The sequence below is a fragment of the Propithecus coquereli genome, unplaced genomic scaffold (assembly GCF_000956105.1).
Source record: "Propithecus coquereli isolate 6110/MARCELLA unplaced genomic scaffold, Pcoq_1.0 Scaffold140, whole genome shotgun sequence".
NCBI lineage: Eukaryota > Metazoa > Chordata > Mammalia > Primates > Indriidae > Propithecus > Propithecus coquereli.
Genome location: NW_012138303.1, coordinates 5,070,316 through 5,079,305, shown reverse-complemented (window position 1 = coordinate 5,079,305; position 8,990 = coordinate 5,070,316).

The following is an 8,990-nucleotide window of genomic DNA, read 5'->3' as shown; positions in this document are numbered from 1 at the left end:
AATTATGGATTCTGAAGTAAAACTCAGTGGAAATCAAGCAGCAGGAGATAGGAAGAGGGGATGGGCACAAATCTACCTCATGGGTATAATGAACACTATCTGGATGATGGGCACACTTATAACCCTGACTCAAGCATAACAAAAGTGATCCATGTAACCAAAAACACTGTGCCCCCATAATATTTTGAAATTAAAAAAAGAGATGAGAAAAAAAGAATTATGGATTCTATCATTTACCTCCTCCTCTTCCCCATAATTTGATGTATTTTTAGGGTCTATGTGCAAGTTATTATTTTAAAAATGTTTATAAGGTCACCTTTTCAAAAGAGTCTAAACTGTCTTTCATGGTTTTCATTGGTTTTTTTAAATCTAGACCTTTTTTGGTAGGGATGTGTAACTTGAGATGGCCTTGTTATGGTTTGGAAATTTTATTTATCTGATTCTTAATCTCAAAATAACAGTGCCTTCAGATCCTGAAAACTCCTCTGGTTGCCTCAATTTCTTTTTATGCTACTAGACTTTATGTACATTAGTCAACAGGAGAATTTCAGACTTTATCCTTTTCTCTTTGCCATGCTTCACATCTTCACAAATCAGCAACTCTATCACTGCATTCTAGGTACATAAAGCCAAGTTTTAAAAATAGGAATGAATTGGGATTTTTTTCCCCATTTTAACAAAATTTGGTTTAAAAGTAGCAGATAAAATAACCCCAAATCAATCCATTACATGTAAATGTTATTTTATATTTCTATGGTACTTTTTGTTTTCATTGGGTTTTAAGTTGCAAAAGTGACATTCTGTTCCACTGTGGTAACATAATGCTTTTTCAAAGGAGGAAACCGACCCCTCAAAGTGTTAAATATCCTGTCTGTAGCTGTACAATGAACATGGCAGAGACAAAATTAGAACTCAGAGTTTCTAAGTTTTGTTTTCTTTCATCTGCTCTTCTTTTATGTATTAAATTCTCAAATTAGAACAAGAAAAGAATTATGGATTCTAAAGCTAGAAAATGTTATGACATCATCAGTCAAAAAGGTAGAATGTAAAATTTCACATGCTATATAATTACAACTGTGTTTAAAAAACACCTATGCATGGAAAAATGTGGAAGAAAATACATCAAACTATGAACATGGTTTATTTGGGGAGTGTGACATCTTAGGTGACTTGGGTTTTTCTACTTGTCTTCATTTTCCAAAGTTTCTTTAGTGAGAAAGTATGTATTACATATAGAGTGGAAGAAGTTTTAAATAGACGTTCAGTGAGGGCAAAAGAGGTGTTGCCCACTATGGGGGACTGACGGGAAAGTCTGAGCCCCTCATGGCGATGGTGCAGTGGGGGAGGATGGAAAGGCCCTCTGAGTGCAAGTGTGAAGGGGTGGGGAAAAGATGACTCTCCTGCAGAGAGGGAGGCTTGAGGCTGGGGGGGTGTCGCTGTGTGAAGATTGGGGTGCGGGGGCAGAGTGGAGACTGCTGGGCTTTAGAGTGCATCCCCTCTCTCTTCAGAGCCAATTCAGGGGGTAAATAATTAGGATCAATCACACATTTTTTTTAAACTAGCAATCAAAGTGGGGACCAGGAAGACAGCAGATCTGGAGTCTGGACACTCAATAAATTCTGTTCCCAAGCCAGCTGCAGAAAGAGGCTTCCCACTCACAAGCTCAACGTGCCGGTAAGGGAAACCACCAATGTGAGAAGTCACGACTTTGCAGGCCCACCACATGCAGCCCCCAGCAGCCCCCAGAGTTGTGTGGTTTGGAACTTGTGAAGTGTGAATAAACAGGGCTGGGGAACCTGCAGCCTTAAGGCCACCTGTGGCCTTCCAGGTCCCTAAGTGCAGCTTTTTGAGTGAATCCAAATTTTACAGAACAAATCCTTTTATTAAAAGGGGTGCAGCAGAGAAAGCTGAAGCTTTTCTTGCATCCTATGGTGCTTGAAAAAGAATAATCTTGAAATCAGAAGGCTGCAGTTTCCCCACCCCTGCAAGGCATTCACTCTTTCATTTGTTCCTGCATGCATTCATTCGTTTACTCACTTAGTAGTACTTTTTGAGTACCACTAAGTGCCAGGCACTATCCTGCATGCTGGGAATACAACAGTGAGCCAAAAAAGAGCTCCACCTTCAGGGTGCTTGCATTCTAATGAGAGAAGCCAACACTCAAATATCCTTCAAATAACATGGCAGCAGTGATGAATGCTATTAATATGAAAGAGAGGTGATAACCTGTAATAGGAAATTTTCCTATGGTTAAGGAAAGTGTCTTTAAAGTGGTGAAGACTGAGCTGAGATCTAAAGGTAAGTAAGAGCTACTTACAAAAACTGGGGAGAGTAAAAGTCACCTTCTACGAAGAGAGCAAAGCCTATGCAAAGGCCCTGTGGTGTGAGGACCTAAAAGAATGAAAGTCCACATGGCCGGATCAGAGAAAGTTGTGCCTCAAAAATTTGATTAGTTGCAGTATGAGAAACAGGTTGTAAGGGGTCAAGGCTAGATGCAGGGAAACTACTCATAAAGCTATTACAGTGGTCCAGGAAAAAGGTGATGACAGGTTGGACAAGGACGGTAGGATGGAGATGGAGAGGGAAGGACGTTGTAGGAGCCAAGGAAAAACTTCCCTTTTGTCCTCTGAAGATTTGCTGAAAAATCAAATAACAAAAGGTATATTAATTGGAGGGAAGGCATGCAAATTTATTTATTTAATGTGTGCACTGGAGCCTTCAGAATGAAGACCCAAAGATATAAGGGAAATTATCCATTTTTATTCTTAGGTTTAACAAAGTATGGTCAGCTGTGTAGGAATGTGATTGGACAAAAAGGGGATGATCTAATGCTAATAGACTGAGCGGGGAAACCCAGCAAGTTCTGTCTGTGTAGATTGCTCTTGGCCTCTCTGAGCATGCACTCCTTCCTCTGGGTATGGGCAGGGCCCTCTCTGAAATGAGCATCCATGACCTACAGCCAAACAGGGTAGGTCAGATCATTTCTTTACAGCCAGTTTTTACACAGAAAGGCAGAGGGAAAGTTAGAGTAATATTTTTAGGTTTTATGGCTGGCTTTGAGGAAAAGGAGTTGGTTTCTATGACCTGGCTTGGGGAAGAAGGATTCTAGTTTCTATGGCTAGCTCAGGGGAGAGTGGAACTGGAGACAGGAGGGCAGGAAAAGTTCAGAGAGGCTGGCCTTTGCTTTTGATAGCCTCTTGGGACTGGAAGGGCACTATTTGGATTCCAGGGCCCACCCAGGTTAGAGAACTAGAAAATCACTCATCTTTTTGACCTGGGACGCCACAAGACTTCCCCTAAGAGGAAGGGCAAACAAGGAGTGCAGCCTTCACCAGTTTGAAGTTACCTGTGTAGCCATGAAAATCTCAAGTCAGGAAATTGGATTAAAGAGATTCGAGCTTGCTAGTGCCCACAAGTACCTGACAGAAGCAAACAGAGACCGTCACTAAAAGAAAATAACATTATTAGGCCTCAAGTTTTTCCTACAAATAATTTTTCACAAACGGTGTTCATCGTGTGATCAGGTACATCCAGGCCCATGAGGAGGCAGGACCATGAGCAAGAACCTTCTGGTAAGCAGAGCCTGCCATGGGCGGGGCCCGGGATGCAGCACATTCATTTGCCCTTATTTCTTCCCCAGGAGAGCAAGACAATAACTGCAAACTTCTTCAGTTCATGTCTCAGTGGGTAGGTTTTAAAGATGTTTTGAGTTCTACCTGACTATAACCCTAAACATTCCCTTTACTGCAGACCGTTGAGAAGACGGCCAGTAACAGAGAGGAGTTGATAAAACATAAAAAGATAAATATTTAGAGTATTCGCTATATGATAATCATTGTTCTAAACACTTAATATATATGCATGTGTGTATCTGCATATACATGTTTGTAAATTTATTTAGTCCTCGTAACAAATATAACCATTTAACAGATGAGATAGCTGAGACCAAGATTGCCTTTTGTCCTGTTGGGAATTGTGGGTTGTTTTGTTTTGTTTTATTGGTTCACCTATATTCCTGCTCTGGACAGAATGAATGAATGAATGAATGAGTGAATTTTAAAATTATTATTTTAAAATAAATGCTAGTATTGGTCAACTTTACTAATTGTAAAAGTCATTTGTTCTTTCAACTAACACTTACTATGCACCCACAATATGCTCCTCATACTTCTAGGAGCTCACGATCAAGACAGGGATTTTAAAAGACATTAAAAGATGAGAAGATAGGTAAGAAAAGAGAGGTGTGTACAAGAATCACAGGGGATTATATGACTCAGGGTTCCCTAGAGAAACAAACCAATAGGATATATATAGATATATATAAGAAGGGATTTTTTATAGAAATTGGCTCCTGCATGAAGGAGGCCAAGAAGTTTCATGACCTGCTGCTGTCTGTGGTTGGAGAACCAGGAAACCCAGTGGTGTAATTCAGTATAAATCAGAGGGCCTGAGAACTGGGGCACTAATGGTGTAACTCTCAGTCTGACTCAGAAAGCCCAAGACCCAGGAACATCAACGTCTGAGGGGCAGGAGAAGGTAAATGTCTCAGCTCAGGCAGAGAGACCAAATTAGCTCTTCCTCTGCCTTTTTTTTTAATCTTTTGTTTTTTTGTGAGATAGAGTTTCGCTGTGTTACCCAATATGGTGCTGAATTCCTGAGCTCAAGCGATCCCCGCTATTCAGTCTCCTGAGTAGCTGGGACTACAGGGCATACCACTGGGTCCTGCCTTCCTCTGCCTTTTTGTCCCGTTCAGGCCCCCAACTGACTGGATGATGCTCATCTGCATTGGCGAAGGTGATCTTTACCCAGTCTACTAATGCAAAAACTAACCTCTTCTGGAAACACCATCACAGACGTACCCAGAAATAATGTTTTACCAGTTATCTGAGCATCCCTTAACCCAGCGAGGTTGACACATAAAATTTTCCATCACAACTCCACTCCTTCTCAACTTGGCACCCATACCCATGTCCTTAAATCTCCAAATAAAGACAATAATAAGACCATAATTTAACCTAACATGATACAACAATCTTATGTACAACCCAAAACACACTAACCCCTTCCACAGAAGAGGAGGTAAAGTCCTTGAGTGATGTTTACTCTTTCTCCTAATATCCTGTAATTTACGATGTAAAATTAACAATAGCGAAGTACTGATAAAAAGTGAATACATCTTATGGTACATAATAAAGGAATAAGAGAAGAAAGAATCAAAGATATTTGCTTAATATAGACACACACACACACACACACACACACACACAAATGTATTCATAGCAAAATAAGGAGGAAATATTACACATGACAGTCACAGTACTCATTTCTGTAACTGGCCATGTAGTGGTGGCTGGAATTTATAAATACCTTCTGTTATTACTCATTCTGTATTTCCTTTACCTTCATTAAGCACCTCAACTGGTTTTTTTGTTCTTTACCTAGTGGGATGACCCAAAACTTCATTCCTAAAGGGCCTGGGCCATTAGTAGTTCTGCCTGGATTGAGTTGCTGTCGTTTTCCGTTGACCTTAATCACAGGGCATGGTAATATCAAGAGGCTCCACAAAGAGATTTCTTGTATTCCAGACATACTCTTTCTGACCTCCTTTGTGGTATAGTAGTGATTTTCCTCTGGGTAGTCAGCGTTGATCACCATGGCCAGTACCATAACTCTCTTCTTGGTCTGTTAAATTCAGAGTCATGAGGAACCCAAAGTGCCCAGGTGGCAGCCTTAACTTGTAGTTGAGTGGAATCATTGTGTGTCACCTGATGGAAGCGTTCCTTCCTCTGTAACTAAGACCTCTAGGCCAGAGCAGCATAAAGTCACTGGAACAGGAAAGAAAATTATTGCTAGTGGGTGACTGGAGGTAATAGTGAGTGGTACCACTCCATTGTCACCTCTTTGATTCCAGGATCTATGAATCCTGGCTATTGGAAGGAAGAGCACTATACATTGGACACTGATTCAAGCACAGATAGAACTTTCTGGAGATCCTTGCCCTAGCCTCGCAAGATATATGCTATGGTCTAAATGTTGGCGCTCCCCCAAAATCCATACTTGGAATCTAATACCCAATGTGATAGTATTAAGTGGCAGGGCCTTTAGGAAGACATGAGGGCTCTGCCCTTATGAATGGGAGTTAGCGTCCTTAGAAAAGAGGCTTGCAAGAGCCAGTTTGTTACTTTCTGCCATGTGAGAACACAGCAACAAAGTGCCATCTATTAATATGAAGCAGAGAGCCTTCACCAGACACCGAATCTACTGGCATACTGATCTTGGACTTCCCAGCCTCCAGAAGTGTGAACAATAATTTTCTGTTATAAATTTTCTGTTAATAAATGACTCAGTTCAAGGTATCTTGTTATGGTGGCAGGAACAAACTAAAACAGTATTGCCATCTAGCTAGTGCTGTAACTGAGTCCTCAAAAGGCCATTCCACTGTTCTATCAAGCCAACTGCTTCAGGATGATAACAAACATGGTAAGGCCAGTGAATTATGAGAGCATGGGCCCACTACTGCACTCTTTTGCTGTGAAGTCAATTCCTTGATCAGAAGCAATATTGTGTGGAATACCACGGTGACGGATAAGGCATTGCATAAGCCTGCAGATAGTAGTTTGGGCAGAGGCATTATAAGCAGGGCAGGGAAATCCATATCTAGAGCAAGTGTCTATTACAGTAAGAACAAAATACTGCCCTTTCCATGATGAAAGTGGTCCAATGTTATCAATCTGCCACAAGGTGGCTGGCTAATCACTTTGGAGAATGGTGCCATATTGGGGACCTAGTATTGGTCTCTGCCACTGAGAGGTGGGGCACTCAACAGAAGCCATAGCCAGGTCAGCCTTGGTAAGTGGGAGTTCATGTTGCTAAGCTTATACATAACCTCCACCACTGCCACCATGGCCACTTTGTCATGAGCCCTTGGGATGACTGGAGAGAGAAACTGACTGGTTTCCAAAGAATGAGTCATCTTATCCACTTGATTATTACAATCCTCCTTTGCTGAGGTCACCCTTTGGCAAGCATTCACATTAGACACAAATATCTGCATGCCTTTTGCCCTTTCAGAAAGGACTATCCAAATATCTCTTCCCTGACTTTTTTTGTCATCAACTTTCCAATCATGGTCCTTCCAAGTTCCTGACCATCCAGCCAAAGTGTTGGTTACAGCACAGTATCACACATCTAGCCATTTCTCCTTCCAAGCAAAGTACACGACCAGGTGCACTGCCCAAGTTCTGCACACTGGGAGGATTTTCCTTCACCACATTCCTTCAGGGATGTCCCAGAGAGGGGCTGTAATTCTACAGCTGTCCACTTTCAGATGGTGCTTGCATATCATGCAGAACCATCTTATACCAGGCCTGAATCTTCTCTCCTCTGTCACCTGACCATAGGGCACTCCTAATGAGGCCATAGGTGCAGGCTGGGAGAGAAAAGGCAGTATAGCAAGCGTGGGGATCATGGTATTTGGGCCACTTCTTATGTAACTTACTTGTGCCTTCAGGGCTCCTTGGCTCAATTATGTATATGATACTTTGATGATGGAGTACCACTGTGCATGTTTAACTTTATGGCTTAGAGGGGTCCAATAATACCCAGTTTAAGATGGGCAGCTCAGGTCATGTAGAAACTCAGTCAAGCATTCAGTCTCTACTAAGGCCTAGTAACAGGAAAAGAACTGTTTCTCAAAAGGAAAATAGTTGTCTTCGGCTGAGGTAATGGCCTTGCTCCAAAATCCTAAAGGCCTGCACTGTGATTCACCTAAAAGCGACTGCCAAAATCTCCAAACAACATCCACGTCTGCTGCTGACGCTTCAGGCACCATTGTCCGCTGGATCATGTGGCCCCAGTGGCAAAGCAGCTTGCACAGCAGCCTGGACCTGTTGTATGTAGAGCTTTCTCTTGTTCTTGGCCCCCCTCAAAACTAGAAGGTTTTTGGATATGTAAATGGGCCAGAGTAACACACCTAAGTGAGGAATATGTTACCTCAAAAATCCAAAGAGGATCGCTAGGCCTTGTGCCTCTTTCTTGGTTGTAGGAGGGGTCAGATGCAACAACTTATGTTTCACTTTAGAAGGGACATCTCAACTGGCCCTCCATTGGATTCCTAGAAATTTCACTGAGGTAGAAGACCCCTGAATTTTAGTTGAGTTTATTTCCCACCCTCTGATATGCAAAGGTCTTGACAATAAGTCTAGAACAGATGCTACTTCTCACTCACTAGGTCCGAGCAACATAATGCCATGAACGTAACAGACTAGCGCGACATCTTGTGGAAGGGAAAGGTGATCAAGATCCCCTTGAATTTAATTATGACAGAGTGAGAGAGTTAATATTCCCCTGAGATAGGATAGTGAAGGTGTATTGCTGGCCTTGCCAATTGAAAGAAAACTGCTCTCGTGGGCCTTTTGGATAAGGATGGAGAAAAAGGCATTTCCTTGAAAAAAGATATTTGTCAATTAAAAAAAAAAAGTTGTATACCAAGTACCACATGGTGTGTTAATTATTCACACAATGAAACCAAATCTGGTATAGCAGCTGCAATTGGAGTTACCACCTAGTTAAGCCTATGATAATCTATTGTCATTCTCCAGGATCCATCTGTCTTCTGCACAAGTCAAATAGGAGAATAATGAGTGTGTGGTGGGAAAACTCACCCTTGCATATTTCAAGTCCTTTAAGGCAGCACTGATCTCTGCAGTCTCTCCAGGGATGCAGTCTTGCTTTTGCTTTACCATTTTCCTAGGCAGAGGTACTTTTAATGGCTTCTATTTGGTCTTTCCCATGGTAATAGCCCTCATTCCACAGGTCAAGAAACAAATATGGGGATTCTGCCAGCTGCTAAGTATGTCTATTCCAATTATGAATTCAAGAGCTGGAAAAATAACCACAGGATGAGCTCAGGGACCCACTGGACCCACTGGGAAATGAACGTAAGCTAAAACTCACCTGACCTTCACAAGCCCCTGCTCTGAAGGGCCACA